This window comes from Dasypus novemcinctus, chromosome 17 (genome assembly GCF_030445035.2).
Source record: "Dasypus novemcinctus isolate mDasNov1 chromosome 17, mDasNov1.1.hap2, whole genome shotgun sequence".
Taxonomy (NCBI): domain Eukaryota; kingdom Metazoa; phylum Chordata; class Mammalia; order Cingulata; family Dasypodidae; genus Dasypus; species Dasypus novemcinctus.
In genome coordinates, this window is record NC_080689.1 from 63,060,434 (window position 1) to 63,078,620 (window position 18,187).

At 49.6% G+C, this 18,187-nt stretch overlaps 1 pseudogene; it reads right to left on the reverse strand.

Moving 5' to 3' along the window:
- The window catches only part of LOC131273763 (factor in the germline alpha-like), a 72,867-nt pseudogene extending 70,584 nt beyond the window's left edge, over window positions 1-2,283 (reverse strand).
- Window positions 2,284-18,187: the final 15,904 nt, after the last annotated feature.

Consider the following 18,187-nt stretch of genomic DNA (forward strand, 5'->3'; position numbering starts at 1 on the left):
GAACCAATGTAGATTTATGGATTTTGGACCAGAGATGTAGACATCCTAATAGACACTTTGCTTTTACTTGTGCCCTATTTGGAGGGGGAATGGAGACTGGGGGCAGTGAGGAGGGCTGGGCAAGATCCTGGTCAGGCATTGAGAAGAGTCTGCTCACATTACAAAAACGAAGGCAAGGCATCATAAAGTAAAACTATTAACGAATAACTTACACCCCTTTAAAAAATCTCTAGTATTCATTATTTATATGCTAGTGGGAAGAGATACTTCCAAGTCTGAAATTCCACAATTAGTTTCTTTATCTATATCAATTCAAATGTCGACCAAATACTTTCCCTTAAAACAATTTCAAAATCCCATAATGGGAACACCTCACGCTGCACAAGTTAAACATTTCATATCCTCCAACCTGAGAAGAGCTGAGTGCACCCCCAGTGCATTTGCTTCTGTCGGGAGGCCAGACCAGCCCTCCTTAGGGGTTAGTCAGAAGACACAGAATGTCCATTTATGAAACTGAAATTTGGTTTCTCTTATTTATTAGACTCATTTGAATCAGTTAAATCTTAGACGACAAACTGCAAGAAGAGGGAGGAGTAGGTGTAAAGAAACAGATGGGTAATAGTCATGTCGTAGATAAATGAGAGTTTTTGGAAGAATTGGATAGGATGTGGGCTGGAGCTTTTTCCATTTTTAGGGGATGGAGATTAGGGGCGAGAAGAAAAAAGGCAAGACAGTAGGCCAGACCAGAGCGCCTGCTGAGCACCCTAAAGCTGCCTGCCCTTCCCATCCCCCTCCTGCCCCCACCCCCAACACCAGGTACTCTGCCTTCTGGATATCAAAACCAGCAGACGTGGACCTGGACTCCCCGCTGCCTCCCTGGATGGAGGAGGGGAGGGAGGCAGGGAAACCGAGGAAAGGAGATGGAAGCTGAGATGAACAGACTGTCAAGACCTCCTCACGGACCGTGGGGTTTTTTGCTTCCCTCCAAAGTGGTTGAGTTGCACAAAAATTCAAACCCACCCGGGCCAGGTCACCTGCCAGCTCCCTTTAACAAAATGCTGGCGGCTGCAGACCTCACACCTGCTCACCAACAGCTGCAACCACGCTGCGGACGCCCACCCGGCCCCAAGGGAGCGCGCCCAGGGCGGCGGCCAAGCGGGAAGGCAGGGAACCCAGAGGAAAGCCCCACCAGGCAGACGTCGTTCTCCTGACAAACCGGCCCACAGCCCCCCATGCGCAGACCAGCGCCTGGCAGCCCTGATTTCCGAAAAAGCCTCCAATGTTACACCAACAGAAATCGGTAGGTGTGAAATACATACCCTGCCACTAGGAAGGGCTGCAGCGCAGATGCCAACAAAATCAGACAAGGCACTCCTCCATCTGCACCCAGCAGCTCTGGGAAGGGGAGGGATGCCGGAACGCTCGGGAATTCCATGAAAATTAACAAAACCAAGGCAAGCCTAAGGGTCTTACCTCCTGCGCGGCATCGCATCCATCTCTGGTCTTCCCTGTAGGATTCTCCTCTAAGTCAGCTGAATAAATCCACCCAGCTAACCTGCAGGACAATATTTCCTACCCCTCCTGCAGTCCCGCGCTGGTCAGAGCGGCCGAAAGGGTTTCTCTACCCACATCTGCCTGAAATCCCCCAGCCATTCGCTGCTTCTTCGGGTCAGTGGGGATCACAGACAACAGAGGCTGCTGCTCCTTGACAAAGTTTTCCTTCCAGCGCCTCCCTTACAGCGCTGCCATCAGAACTAAATCCATCTCCCGCCGGGGGCTGCGAGGATACGCACTCCTCCCCGTGCGCGCTGACAAAAGCCCGCGCCCCGGCGCCCGCACAGCCCCCTCTAGCGGCCGCGGGGCGGGCGCCGGGAGGGCGGGGGCTGCAGTGCCCGCCCCGCGCTGCCTCAGTCCCGGGCCCCCGCGGGCAGCTCCCCTGCTCTCACGCCCACCTTCACCCACTGGGGAGCCCCTCACAGCAGCCGAGAGCTAATAGCATTAACTTACCAGGGGGAAATCTGAATCCTCCCTGGGTGAAAAATGAAGCCTCACTTAGAATGTTTTTGTCCAGGAAGTAGGTACATCGTGCCCTGAGAAGTAACGCTGTTAGTGATTTTAACAGGAACTGTTGGACCGTTTAAGTTCAAAGCCAAGATTACCCCTAAACTAATTCTGATTCCATTTCCAACTAGGACAAAAATCTTTGTCTTGCTGAGCCCGCTGGGGTTATGGGACTTGTCCAGCTCCCTAAATTCTAGTTACTAACTCGCCTCACCTCTTCATCCTCGCTGACCTCCCACTCCTCAGGAAAAGGTGTGAGTGAGGAGGAAACTGAATGCGGAGCCAGGACGCCTGGTTGCAGTCTGAGTCCTGCCATTAATTCGCTGTGTGACCTTGATAAAGCCAGGACCTCTCTGGGTCTCATCTTCACCCGGAAAATGACAGTGTACCTAAAAAGGCAGCTTCGGGGTCTAATACTTGCTGGCAGTGTTTCTCAAGAGTGCCCTCGAGGAGCGGGACATCAGTGGGTACCTTGGATGTTAGACCCCCAGGCTATCTACCAGCTCCTCATATTCCCCTCAGTCAGCATTTCTCTAAGTGGCTGGAAGGCTGTGTCTGCAGGGCAAGCCCCCGTCACGGCCCCCAGATCGTCGCCCCCCAAGGATCTGAACCACCACAGCCCTCAGACCCCACCATGGGGCCTGCCTGTGCTCAGTCTCTGGAGGTGAGCCCAGGAACTGAAGTTTGGAAACAAGCAGCCCACGTGACCCCTTTGCACACTGACCAAGTGAACCCACCACAAGGGCCCCAGAACCACCAGCAGGCGGTCCCTGGCCAGTGCCAGGGGAAAGCTCCTTCCTGCTCTAACGTCCTCACGTCCACTCCTGCACCTTCTCCCCCCACCCAGGGCTTCCCACTCATTCCCATTCCTTCTCCAGAAGCACCAAGTCCACTAGCCGTTGCCTATTCTGCTGTCAAAACCTGCTAGAAGAGTCAGGACAAACTCAGCTTCCCCCCGCGAAGAGCCCATCTGTGCAAAGCTACGAGGTGATGTGTCTGAGACACTTTGGGGGGCTGTGGCACTGTTAGTGCCAGCGAGCAACAGCAGGGGGAAGGCAGGGCCCTGGCATCACTGGTAAGTGAAAAGCAAAAAAAATAAATGAGCCCCTAAATGAGCAGTTCATTTAGTCCAGAAATACCAGGTCTGAGACTGCATGGCCACACATCTTCAGATGCCCTCCCTGGTGCATGCAGGTCTCAAGTCACAAGCCGCTGGTGGCTCCTGGTGTTATTCTGAGGCTTTCCTTGCATTTCTACTCATTTAACCCACACAACAGCTCTGAGGAGGGTACTATTATTCCCATTTTTCAGGTGAAGAATCTGTGGACAGAGGTTTGGTAACTCGCCCAAGGTCATACTAGTGGGTGGCCCAGCCAGGATTCCACTCAGGGGCCCTGGTTCCAGAGCATTCCATGGCATGGCCTCCCAGAGACAAGAGCAAAGCTGCTCTAGGTTATCCCAATGCTACATGCTATTGTGTTTCAGATTTAAGGTTGCTACCCTACGATTTTATTAAATGTGATTTTTTTTTAAAAGCAACTAATATAACACACTGGCCACACTGTACTTTTCTGAAAAGGAAAATAAGAAAAAAAAAAGGGGGTGGGTGGGGGAGGGAGTGACTGTCCTCTAACAGAACTGGGTCTTAAAAAAAGTGCATCCGGTGAGGCCAATGTGGCTCTGCGGTCACCCCTCGGGCTGAAGTGTGGTTTGCTGGCCTGGCGGGGGAGCAGCCGCGGCAGGCCAAGCCGCTGCCCCCATAATAGGGTGGCTGGTCGGACTCACCACCACCCCTGAAGGGAGCTCGACATGGGCGCAGACTGCCCTCAGGTCTCCCCTTCTCGGCAGCCATGCTTCCGCGGCCGCCCCTCCTCCCGGATGGCGCCACACGATGCCTGTAGGGCGGCACCCTTCTTCTTTCTCCCTGCGCAGGCGCAGGGCGGAAAATTCCAGTCTGCCCTTTTCCCCTCCCCCGACAGCAGCAACAGCCAGGCGTGGGCGGAAAAATCCAGTCTGCCCTTTTCCCTTCCCCCAACAGCAGCAACAGTCAGGCGTGGGCGGGAAACTCAAGTCTGCCCTCCACCCCAGCAACAGCAGCCACCAATCCCTAAACCCTGCCCCTTCCCCCAGCAACAGCGACAGCCAATCCCTAACCACCACCCCTCCCCCGTCCAGTACCGCCCACTGACCTTTCGCTGGCAACCAATCAGAACAGGGCATGGCTTCGACCAATCATCCTTCCCCAGCCCCTATAAAACTGTTGCCTCTCCCTCAGTAAAGTGGACTTGCGTGTTTACCTTGTCTCCGCGGTAGTTCTTCTGCCATGCGCCCTCCAGTCCTGAGAGCCCCCGACAAGGGCCTGGCCTCCCTTGTCCCCAGTTCGTCGCTGGCTTCGCCGGGCGACCCCGTCAGCCGAACCGCGCAACCCCTTGTGAGACCGATCTCTCGTCTGCTGCCGGACCGACCCCTCGTCCCAAGTGGGACCGAACCCTCGTCCCAAGCGGGACCGACCCCTCATCCAGAGCTGGACCGACCCCTCGTCCGCAGCCAGACCCCACCTCTACCAACCGAGCAAGCCGCCGCAGCTGGCGCCCAACGTGGGGCAAGGCAACCCCACTACAGCCTCACTCCATAACCTGGCGGCTCCCCCCTCCATTCTTCTCACCGTGGGACTTCTCTCATGCAACATTGCTGCTACCTGAGCCTTGGCTACCTCATATGATCCATGGCGGTCTGGGAGAATCGCTGGATGGCTTTCTCCTTCCATGTCGGGGGCTTATACCGACCCGCTATGATTAAGAGGAGCCTTGGATTTCTCGGGAGCACGCGCTTGCACATCTGAAGTAACCCTACCACAGCCCTACACCCTCCTCTCTTCTCACCCCTATCTTTTCGCTCTGCATTGCTGCTCCTGAACCTTGGCGACCTCATACGATCCACGGCGGTCTGGGAGAATCGCTGGATGGCTTTCTCCTTCCATGTCGGGGGCTTATACCGACCCGCTATGATTAAGAGGTGCCAATAAAACTCTCAGGAGCGCGTGCCTGAGCATCTTCTCTCCTGCCTTCACCTCTGCCTCCTCCCCTCCGCACTTGCTCCCCTTTGCCTTGCTCCACTGCTCGTCGTCCCACCCTCCCCTCGTCGGGGCCTTCTCTTGGCCCGCGACCACCGTCGGAGCCCCACTGGCTCTGACCCCTCGTCTCACCGCGCACCTCGGCTCCCACCGCCGCGCTCTCAAGGTAAGGGCCCCTTTTCTTATCGGCTCCAAAAGGCCATTAGCAATGGGTAACATCCTATCTGCTAAGCAAGCCCCACAAGTTCGGGTCCTCGCCGGTCTCCTAGACACTCACCGGTGTAAGATCTCTTTGAAACAGCCCCAAGTCTTCTGTAACTGCGGCCCCCCATGCCGCCATCACTCTCAAGCAGCTCCAGCCCCGCTAAACGGCCCGCAACCCGCTTTCCCCGGCCCGCGGCCTGCTTTCTAGCATCTAATAACGTTTCTGCTTTTGCCTCCCCATACTTCTGCGGAGCTTCCTCCTGTCTCGACCTCACTCCTCTTCTCAGCCATCCAAAGCATCCTTTCTCGTCCCGCCCCCCTCCTTTTTTGTTTGAACCCCCATTGCGTTGCAGATTGGGCCGCCCCATGTCAGCCCGCACCGTTAACATCGGCCTCTCTCGCGCCTGTGGAGACTTTGGCCTTCTTGCTGTCCTCGCCTACGTCTCCACCACTCCCGATGCTGCCGCCACCACCGCCGCTGGTGCCCTGGCGTGACTTGTCCTCACAGCTGCGATCCTCCAGACCATCACACAGTCTGCCTCTGCTGCTCTTTGCCGCCAAGAAGAGATCAACTACCTGTAACGCGCTGTCACCCTGGACTTTTAACAGCAGATAGACCTTATAGCCGCCGAGATCAACAAGAATTGGACATTGGCCACCCTTGCTTGCAACGGCAAGATATCGCCCCCTAAATTGTACATTTATATCCCCGTCATACTCACCTCCCTCTTCAGCCCCGCTTCCCTCATTGCTTACTGCCTCTTGGGCCTTGGCTACTTGTTGCTGCTGCCATCCTGGCCCTTATTTGAAAAGAAGGGGAAATGCGGTCACCCCTCGGGCTGAAGTGTGGTTTGCTGACCTGGCGGGGGAGCAGCTGCGGCAGGCCAAGCTGCTGCCCCCATAATAGGGTGGCTGGTCGGACTCACCGCCACCCCTGAAGGGAGCTCGGCATGGGCACAGAGTGCCCTCAGGTCTCCCCTTCTCGGCAGCCATGCTTCCGTGGCCACCCCTCCTCCTGGATGGCGCCACACGATGCCTGTGGGGCGGCACCCTTCTTCTTCTTTCTCCCTGCGCAGGTGCAGGGCGGAAAATTCCAGTCTGCCCTTTTCCCCTCCCCCGACAGCAGCAACAGCCAGGCGTGGGCGGAAAAATCCAGTCTGCCCTTTTCCCTTCCCCCGACAGCAGCAACAGCTAGGCGTGGGCGGGAAACTCAAGTCTGCCCTCCACCCCAGCAACAGCAGCCACCAATCCCTAAACCCTGCCCCTTCCCCCAGCAACAGCGACAGCCAATCCCTAACCACCACCCCTCCCCCGTCCAGTACCGCCCACTGACCTTTCGCCGGCAACCAATCAGAACAGGGCGTGGCTTCGACCAATCAGCCTTCCCCAGCCCCTATAAAACTGTTGCGTCTCCCTCAATAAAGTGGACTTGCGTGTTTACCTTGTCTCCGCGGTAGTTCTTCTGCCATGCGCCCTCCAGTCCTGAGAGCCCCCGACAAGGGCCTGGCCTCCCTTGTCCCCAGTTCATCGCCTGCTTCAATGATGGTCGGGCTTAGTATACACCTGGCTTCCTCATCCCTGAGTGCTGAGGGGACAACGCTGGGGCACGTTCCACAGTGCCTCCCAGAGTTGCCCACAGCAGTAGCCTGCTCAGGTATACATCTTTGACGGGCTTTTCCTCCCTCTGCCCTGGTGGTGCTTCACGTAATAACTACTGCTTAAAGCTCTGTCTCAGAATCTGCATTTGAGGGAACTCAACTGAAGGTTAAGAAGGATAGAAATATTAATGGGGGGTAGTATATGGGAACTCTTCAGCAGGATGTAAGCCTACAACTTCTCTAATAAGAGGCAAGACAGTGCTTTCAAACCAGACAGTGGCTAATTCTAAGTCTAGATGTCCTAGAGACGCCACCCTCCAGATAAATGAACATTCAACCAACTCTGTGGTGAGGCCTGTGGAAAGAACAGAAAGTCCAGAGCTTGAAGCTCCAGACTCAGTCCCAGAGACTTTATGGCATAAGGAGAAAGGGGTAACAGTGCATGCCCTCCTCCTATCCTGCTCCCCAGCATTCTCATGCAAATAAAGTGGTACACCAAGTTCTTATGGTCCAATTACTGATTAAAGTAAGGCAATGAGCAACTATAACTCCAGCATATCAGAGAAAAACCAAGAGGCTCAGGGACAGAGGAGCGGGAGAGAGGACCCCCAGATTCCAATTGTCACCCTCATGGAAGCTCTAAATGTCAAGGGCTACAGCTAGAACTGTATTCAGCCTTTATGATACAAAAGTCTCTCATGGCATGGGAGTGGGATCCAGGCTAAGTCAATATTAGTTCCTCCATCCCAGTCCCGTGGAAGGTACAGGAAGATTTCAGAACCTTTTCCAGTGATGACTTGCCTGGCAGGACTTACTATATTCCAGAGTTGTTACTCTTGGAGTCAGGGTTGAGCCTTAGGGCTAATGCCTCCGAACAAAAGGCCAGAGCATTTTGTTCCCAGGACTCTGGTTCTCTTAGTTCCCCAGTGCCTCTCAGTAGCCTAGAACCAGCAGACTGGTCTCATTCCACAGATCCCGCTTAGGGCATATGACGTCAGTAGGGGCCTCTTTGTCCTTGCCCTGAGACTCAGTGACACACAGTCCCATGGTCAAAAGAACTCCCACTTCCAACACATTGAGAAGTTTTGCAAGTCTTCATCCAACTTAGTCTTATACCATCAGGAACCCCTAGCCTTCCTTCTGCCTTCCTTTCTTCCGTGGGCAGCACCATTTCTTCTCTAATGAAGAAAGTTGGCTCTCCCCAATCCTTCTTCCATTCTTTTCTGTTTCTATTCACTGACCCCAATGAAGACAAAGGTCCCAAATCCAATAGATAGAAAACCAAAAATCCCGCATTACAGGTAAGGCTGGAGGGATGTTAAATTTAAGGCAACTGTAGGTATTGCCACAGATGATGCATTTGGAATTTTAAATGGGGTAGCTATTATCAAAGGAATTGCCACTTTATATGTGGCCTTGTGCAAGTCTTTCAGCATTTCTGTTCCAGTTTCTTCATGTGTAAGACAGGGATAGTGGTACCTACTTCATAGGATTGTAGTGAGAACAAATTAGCATGTACAAAGCATGGTGAACAAAACCGAGTGGACATTAAGTCCTGCATCGTTGTTAGTTATTGTATAAAGTGAAGACTGTCTTCATGGTCAAGGCCCTTGGGTGTCTAACTTGCACAATTGTGCCACATAGCCCTGCTGCATATTTATTTAGAGAGCCCTAAATTCTCACTCCCATTGGTCAAAGTGTACAACTCCACACACTATAGCTTATGTTTTTATTCTTGTTAAAGGCTAGTTTCCCCAGACAGGTAACAGTCCCTTATTCCTAAATGATGAAAATAGAGTAAGATATTAGGTGTAAGTCCTAGAGAAGATAGAGAGCCCCAAAGAGTGGGAGGGGAGCTGGGGGACACTGCAAGGGCTATAGGCCCTGAAGCTTATTTCTCCAAGTTAGAAAGTTAAGATAAAAATAGAGTTCAGTAAGTTTGTGACCGGCAAGGTCATTTAAAGGGTAGTTGTTAAATGAGTTATCACGAAACATTTCAGAGTCTCCAAAACTTTCAAGACTGCACTTATTTTTCTCTAGACAGTAGCCCTGCACCTTTTTACTTTCATACTTGGGGAAGGCTGAAACAGAAGAAAACCTATTGTAAATGGCTAAAGGATAAAAGCAGACAGAAGAAATGTAACTAAACAAAATGTAGAACATTTAGCTTCACTAATAGATGCTTCCATTTAAAGATAACATTCTGTACCCATTAAAGTCCCATCACTTTAATATATCCCACTGCTGGCTAGGATGTGAGGAGGTCAGGAGCGTTTTGGTATTAGAAGGTGGTATCGTACATCAAGTCATAGGGAGTACCTACACCCACGACTCAGGAGCTCCACTTCTCAGGATCTGTCCTGAAAAACAAAGTACACATGGGGAAAGGGCTAACCATGTCAAGTTATTTGCCATGTTTGAGAAGAAAACAAGACAATTTAAATAGCAGTGAACTGTCTATTTGGTGGACTACTAAAATTTGTTAGCGAGATTACATAAGTAGCCTCTGGACATGCCAATGGTAAAAGAAAACAGGACACAATGTTATGTACCCTAAGAAAATTTAAATCTGTTCTATAGGGGAAAAACCAACATTTAGAGTATTTCCGTCATTGGTTCTACCAGGGTGGTAAGATCACTGAGTCTTCTCAATTTTCTGAAATTTCAACTTGAAAACTGAATCCACAGTTAAAAAGATAGTCACTCAAATCATAATCAGGCAGTTCAGGTATTGAAACCATGAAGAAACTCACTGATTACAGTCAAAAGCTAATTGACTTTATTTACTCAAAGATGATGGGCCTTAAAGGGGCAAGATAGAGGTTCCTATCATCTGAATTATGAGGGTTTATTAGGGAACTCATTGACAAGCTGAGGATGCTACAGAAAGTAAAGTTACATTTCTTCCCATCTAAGTCATGTTCATAACTGACAATCCTGCTTTGGGTGCATGAAAGTCCAGCAGGTACCAGAGACCAGAACCAGGCATTGTGGCCACAGCCAGGCCTTCACACATCCAGAGGGAAATTCACGCAAATGATACTAACCCAAACCCCTCATAACAAGTAGAGGTTTGGCCACCAAGCCTGATAGAGCCTTAGTCTCTTCCTGAGGTCCCGGTCCAGATCTCACAATGCTGGGGGACTCTGCCACTTTGTTCCTCTCCCCCCAAGTCTCCCCAACAAAGCAGGTGCCCCAGGCCTGTCTTCCACACCTGATTTGCCTGAAGGACACATTCCAAAAGGGAAGAGTGGGAAGAATATTTGGCTCAAAGGATAGAGTGTCCACCTTCCACATAGGCAGTCCAAGGTTCAAACCCAGGGCCTCCTGACCTTGTGGTGAGCTGCCCCATGTGCAGTGCTGATGCCCACAAGGAGTGTGCCCCATAAAGAGAGCTGCCCTATGCAAAGAAAGCACAGCTTGCCCAGGTGTGGTGCTGCACACATGGAGATCTGACGCAGCAAGATGACACAACAAAGAAGGACAGAGGTTCCCGGTGCCGCTGACAAGAACACAAGTGGACACAGAAGAACACATAGTGAATGGATACAGAGAGCAGACAACAGGGTAGGGGGAGAGAAATAAAATAAAATAAATAAACCTTTTATTAAATAAAAAAAGGGAAAAATCTTTCCAAAGAGAAAGGAAGTGATACAAAGAGGACCAAAAGAGTCCCTAAAAGAATCTACTTTTTATAAACCCCTTCTCCTCCCATTAAAAGATCTGCCATTAACATGGTCCTTGGAGCCCTTTTGTCCCTGATCTGTTCTGGACACCACAGCTATACCAAATGAGACATGCCTTTTATAAAGCCTCTCCTAGCGTCTCCTAGAAACATTTCCTCTAGAAGCCACTAGGACGGATGAGGACTAACTTCAGTCAACTTAACCACCAGGCCCAGGACGTCAGAAATAGAATTTTTGGCTCTATCAAATTGTGCTCAGCTCACTGACAAGCTTGGGCAGCACACACCAGTGAGAGTTCTTGTCCAGATGTTGTGCCAGAATTCATACCATAAAGAGATTCCACAATTATTTCAATTTTTCCCCATAGAAAAATGAGTTCCAACAAAGGGAATCTCCCTCTTAGGTTCAAGAGATAGAAGCCTCTGACATTTTCTTATCTCAGTCAGATTCAGCCTTAAGAGTCTTCCTTGGGTGTCTGGTTTCATCACTTGCTCAGTGGCCCCAGCCTGGAGAATCCACCACTGGAAGGGGCATCACTCCAAGGTTACTTCCATTCCATTTACCTGCTCTGGATCCCTCACCTTTTCAAACTGCCAGACAACTTCCAGAGCACATACCACCCCAGCACCTGCCCTTAAACCACCCCCAAGGATTGAGAAACAGTCAAGTCTCAGAGCCCAGTGAACCACTGGAATAGCCTTCCCTCTGAGCCCTAACGTCCTTAGTCCAGGGCTACCAAGTTAGACATCTGAACAAGTAGAATGGGCTAGTGAGATACAATAAGGGGTGGGTGGGGACTCTGACAAGCCAGAGAACATCTCCATCTAAACAAAGTTCAGTTTGGAATACTCTTCTAGCCAAACTCCTCAGAATATGCCCTGTGAGCCTCCCATGGTCAGAGATTCTTACCTTTTCCTGTTCCATGGACCCCTTTGCTAGTCAGGTGAAAACCACAGACGCCAAACGAAGTCCACACTATTCTGTATACTATTTAATAAATATATCACACCCACACTATCATATCCCCACATGAATGTCTGAGTTTCAAGTTCTTGGGCCCCTTGTGTGTGTTTTTTTTAAATTGATTTTGTAAAAATTATTACTTTAAAAATATGAGGTCCCATTCAACCCTACCACCCCCACCCCACCACTCCCCGCACAGCAACCTTCACTCCCATCATTATGACTCATCCATTGCACCTGGCAAGTACATCTCTGGGCATCTCTGCACCCCATGGTCAATGGTCTACATCATGGCCCATACTCTCCCACATTCCATCCAGTGGGTCGTGGGAGGATTTACAATGTCTGGTGATTGCCCCTGAAGCACCATCCAGGGCAACTCTAAGTCCCAAAGGTGCCTCTACCTCTCATCTCTTCCTGCCATTCCACATACCCATCAGCCACCATGTCCGCTTTTCCCACTCCAATGCCACCTTTTCTCTGTGGACCTTGGATTGGTTGTGTTCATTGCACCTCTATGTCAAGAGGAGGCTCAGATTCCACATGGATACTGGATGCAATCCTATTGCTTTCAGTTGTAGGCCCTCTAGACTCCATGGTGTGGTGGTTGTCCTTCTTCAACTCCATCTTAGCTGAGTGTGGTGAGTCCAATAAATCAGATTGTAGGAGCTGAAGTCTGTTGGGGCTCAGGGCCTTCGGGCCCCATGTTAAGAAGCCCTGCCTTCAGGGAATGCTGGAGCAGATGAGCCGCTCCCCAAGCAGAAGCCTAGGGCAGCTTCAGTGGGGAAATTTTCCTGTCACAAGTAGCTCCTACCTGGGGAAAATGAGAGACAAGGAGGCTTTGGGGTGTTTCCAGGGTGCTAATAAGTTTATCCCAACTATCTAGGCCATCTCATTTCAGAGCTTAAACTGTTCAAGGAAGTTTCCCCAGTGATCAGTTTTATGCATCGATGATCACAACCTGAGGAGGGGGTTAGTGGGACTCCAGCACCCCCAGAGCAGCCTTCTCTCAGCAGCTTTCCAAGGAAGCTCCTGTGACATGCCAACACTTGAATCTTTGACTCTGCCATATCCAGGCCCCACACATGGTCTTCATCCATATGTGCCCCCCAGCTCTCATGGCATCTCACTCCAAAACTGAATGGCTTTATTTATTTTTTTTAAGATTTATTTCTCCCCACCCCCACACTGTTTGCACTTGCTGTGTGCTGTGTCTTTAGGAGGCACACAGGAACTGGACCTGGGACCTCCGGTATGGGAAGGCAGTGCCTACTCGCTTGAGCCAACTCCGTTCCCTGCTTTGTCTCTCTTAATGTTTTTTCTTCTTGTGTATCTTGTTGCATCATCTCATTGCATCAGCTTGCTGTGCCTGCCAGTCACGTCATCTTGTTATCTTGCTCATTTTCTTTAGGAGGCCCTGGGAACCTCTGCTCTAAGATTTTGTTTTGTCTCTTAGTATGTTTTTTTCTTCTTGTATCTCTTTTTTGCATCATCTTGTTGTGTCAGCCTGCCCCGCCTATCCATCACACCAATTCCTGGTCTTCTACAGTGAACTACAGACCTCCCATGTGGTAGGCGGGAGCTCAGTCGCCTGGGCCACATCCACGTCCCGAGTGGCCCTTTTCCATAAACACAGCCTCAACAACATCACAGACAATTCTGAACAAAATTCACACTCTTGAATGACAAGAAATACCCATGTCATAGCCATGGGTGACAAAGAATAAATGAAGTGAGGCAACAAACACCTTTAACACACAGCAATACCCAACCCCTACATGGCAAAAGCCTCCATCCTGAAACTCCACCAGTTCTACATGAGCCTCTCCTGGACTTTTTTAATCCCCGTCTCTAGCAAAACCACATGCTGTGACTACACACAGCTCTAGTCCCTCTGCCAGCATACATCCTTGCTAATTCAGTCCCCAAGTGAACCTGCTCTGGCCACACAAGTCAATCTCCATCCCTGCCATCAGCAAATTCTTATATACTTTAAGGACTTTGCCTTCCAGGAACGTTGATTTTGTACTACCTGTTTTTACCCCCAGCCTCCCACAATAAATGCCTGTCCTTGCCAGCACCAGGATTCTACTTCCCAGATAATCTACTCTGCAAACTGTCTCCCAAATCTTAGGCCCTTCTGCACACCAGCATTCAGTCCAATGTGTCATATCAGCTGGCACCGGGTCTCCAGTTAGGGTAACTGACCAGGATCGTGAAAACCTTACATAGTCACCCACTTTGGATAAGCTGGACAGAACTCTCACTACAGCCAGGAACCTGTAGTCAAATAAAGGCCAGCCAGAGAATTGTGGGAAGACGGCAAAGCAGGAAGCTCCGGGAACTATTAGACAGTAACTGTCTGAATCAACTATTTCACAACTCTGGAGTCCAGTAGAATACCGTACAGCATTCAGGGAACAATGGGGAGAAAATTCTGGTACATGGCAATAAATGCCAGTGAATCACACATGCCGCATAGCTGTTACAACCACCCAACCCCCAATCTCGTGGCAGGCAGCAGTGGGGTCCAGCCCTTGGCATAATTTGCTGATGCTAGAAGGGGACAAAAGCTAGTTCCAAGATCCAGGGGGTGGGAAGAAGAGAATGGTCTGATTGCTCCTTTGGATAAGCTACTTCAATCCGCTAGGCACCTAGCGCTGAGAGCTGCCAATTGTTCTAACCCACGCTGGACAGAAGCAGTAGAAGAGACTTAAAAGATGACATACTTCTTCAGAGCTGCGGGAGGACAATGGATGGGATGCATTTGGTAGGCAAATGCCAAGTCAAGAAAGCACAGCTTTGGGGAGCCATAGAAGCAGCTCTAGGCACCCAGCCTGGCAGCCGTCTCAGGGCAGTTTGGAGTAAGCCAGTGCTCCCTTTGTGTGGCCCATGCCTTGCTCCAACTGGGAAAGACCAACTTAGGAAATTCCTCTCTGGTGTACCCCCTGCCTCTTCCCAGAATCTGCCCCCCAGGGAAAAGCAACTGGAGACTGCAAAGGCAGTGAGAGAAACAATGGAGGCCAGTGGCTGGGGCAAAGGCTGCCAAGGCTGGCCTGCTTTACCCCCTGCAGGGGAACACCAGGGAGAGGGAGTATGTCTGTGGCCTGAGAGGTAGAGGACAGGGAGCTTTCAAACTCCATAAACAGGGAACTCCTAACACCACTAGCAAGCACAAGCCCAGCACAAGACACAGGCCAGAAGAGACAGGGAGGCCCCTGCACTTTGCATTCACCACGGGCTGATCTCCCTGATAAGAAGGCTCACCCCTGCAGAGAGTCCAGACAATGCATATCCAGTTTGCAAACTGCTGAAAGGGTTTCTGCTAAGGTTTATTTGGTTTTCTTAGCTCCTGACACACAAGAAAACCTGTTCTATCATGAGCTGGATACAAACTCAAGAAACAGGTCAAGGAATAAGTGTGCGCTAACAGTGATATATGATTATGAATAGTACGCTATGAGAAATCAAAGAAACTGGAAACAATGGTCCATTCAAAGAAAAGAGATACAAATCCAGAGAACAGTGAAGATGACCTGACTGTGGATGTACTAGACAGACTTAAAGTGATCTTCAAATTGCTCAAGGAGATGAAGTTGGGGGTTAGGGGGAGGAATAAAAGGCTTTTGGGGATTTAAAAAAAAAATGAATGTGGGAATCTCAAAGAGCCAGACGTTTTCAAAAGGAACCAAACAGAACTGCTGACGACCACAATAATGAATATGAAAGATTCCCAGGAGGCTTTCAACAGCAGATCAGAGCTGGCTGAAGAATGAACCACTGAACCTAAACACAAGACAAGAGAGTCAGGTGGAGAAGAATTCAAAAAAGCAAAAATAGTCCAAGAGACCTTTGGGATACCATCAGGCATACCAATATTTGCATTCTGGGTGTCCCAGAAGAAGAGGGGACAAGGAATGTTCAAGGAAACAACAACTTCCTAGACTCAGCAAGAGACGTTACTATGAACATCCAACAAGCTCAGAGAACACCAAGCAGGATAAAGTTGAAGAAATACACCCTGTCACATCCTGATCAAACTGGGGAAAGCAAAGGACAAGGAAAATATTCTGAAGCTGCCTGAGGAAAGCAATGTTATGTGCAATGGAGTCCCAATTAGATTAAGTGCACAGCTCACAAGAAACTGTGGAGGCAAGGAGGCAGTATGTTGAAATACTTAGCTTGCTGCAAGATGACAAATGCCAACCAAGAATTTTAAATCCAGTGTGACTTCCTTTCAAAAATGAGGGAGAAAATAAGACATTTCCAGATAAACAAAAGCTGAGGGAATTCACCCCCACTAGACCTGTCCTACAGGCAATGCTAAAGGGAGCTATTTAGAGTAAAAGGGAAGGACAGTAGACAGTGGTTCAAACACACAGAGAAACAGAGACTCCTGGTAGAGGTAACCATAGGAGTAGTTACTCCAGTGCTGTCGTGTTTTATGGTATGCAATTCTAATTCTTACTGCGGCAGCTAAAATGCAAATTAATAAAGACAAAGTGAGAAACAGATTTGGCACAGTAGTTAGGGCACCCGCCTACCATATGCGAGGACCACGGTTCAAACCCCGGGCCTACTTGACCCATGTGGAGCTAGCCCATGAGCAGTGCTAATGCACGCAGGGAGTGCTGTGCCACGCAGGGGTGTCCCCTGCATAGGGGAGCCGGAGGTGCAAGGCATGCGCCCAATAAGAAGAGATGCCCATTAGGACAGAAAATGCAGCCTGCCTCAGAATGGCAAAACCCACACGGAGAGCTGATACAACAAGATGAGTCAACAAAAACACAGATTCCTGTGCCACTGACAACAGAAGCGGACAAAGAAGATGATGCTGCAAATAGACACAGAGAACAGACAGCTAGGTTGGGGGGGTGAGGGGGAAGGGGACAGAAATAAATAAATAAATACATTTATAAAGAAAAAAAAAGGACAGAGATCTAGAAGATAGATACAGAAACGGTATATGTGGATGGTATTGAAGTAGGTACCAAATTAAATGACTGTTAGGGTTAAGATGTTAAATTTCAGCTCCACAGGTAATCACCAAGTAAACACATAAAAATATCTTCAAAGAAATGTTTTTCAAAATGGCGTAGTACCAAAAGCCAAATATGAGAGTAGGCATTAAAAGAATTGAGGGTCAAATATATATATATACACATATAACTTGCAAATTCAAAATAGGAAAATGGCAAAAGAAAGTACTGCATTATCAGCAGTTACTTTAAATGTAAGTAGATTAAACTCCCCAGTCAAAAGGCAGAGATTGGCAGAAGTGGATAAAGTATTACCTAATTATATGCTGTCTACAAAAGACTCATCTTAAATTCAAAAGGCATAAGTAGGTTGAAAGTAAAGTGACAGAGGAAAAAAATATGCCATGCAAGCAATAATATAAAAAAGGGGGGAGGGAGGGAAATGTACGTGGTTCAAGTGGTTGACCACTTGCTTCCCACATGGGAGGCCCCAGGTTCAATACCCACTACCTCTTAAAACAAAAACACAATCAAAACTTAAAGTCGGGAAACGGACTTGGCCCAGTGGTTAGGGCGTCCGTCTACCACATGGGAGGTCCGCGGTTCAAACCCTGGGCCTCCTTGACCCGTGTGGAGCTGGCCCATGTGCAGTGCTGATGCGCGCAAGGAGTGCCGCGCCACGCAGGTGTGTCCCCCACATAGGGGAGCCCCATGCGCAAGGAGTGCACCCCGAAAGAAGAGCCGCCCAGCGTGGAAGAAAGTACAGCCTGCCCAGGAATGGTGTCACACACATGGAGAGCTGACACAACAAGATGACTCAACAAAAAGAAACACAGATTCCTGTGCTGCTGGCAACAACAGAGGTGGACAAAGAAGAACACACAGGCGATAGACACAGAGAACAGACAATGGCGGGGAGGGGGCAAGGGGAGAGAAATAAATAAAAAATAAATCTTAAAAAAAAAATTTAAGGGATGCAAAGTCAGGGCTGAGGGAAATGTGTAGCTCTAAATGCTTAAATATGAAGAAAGATCTTAAATCAGAGACCTTACCTCAAAACTCGAGATCTAGAAAAACAACTAATCTCAAAACAAGCAGAAGGAAGGAAATAGACATTAGAGTGGACTAAATGAGAATTAAATAGAAATCATCCAGAAGTTGGTTCTCTGAAAAAAAAAAAACAAAAAAAATCATTTATCTAGAAGGGGGAGGGTAAGGGGGCAGAAAGGGGTGGAAAGAGGGAGAGAGAGGAAGAAAATCTGAAATGAAAAAAGAATACCACTAGCCCACGGGAATGAATAGGAAAACCTAGATGAAATGAGCAAAGTCCTAGAAACACAAACTACCTACACTGACTCAAGAAGAAATAGATAGCAGTGAACCAATAACTAGTAAAGAAATCAGATCAGTAAGCATCTCCCAAAGAAGAGCCTAGGAGTGCGACGGCTTGCTCGGTCGGTAGAGGTGGGGTCTGGCTGCGGACGAGGGGTCGGTCCAGCTTGGGACGAGGGGTCGGTCCCACTTGGGACGAGGGGTCGGTCCGGCAGCAGACGAGGGGTTGGTCTCACAGGGGTTGCGCGGTTCGGCTGACGGTGTCGCCCGGCGAAGCGGGCGACGAGGTGG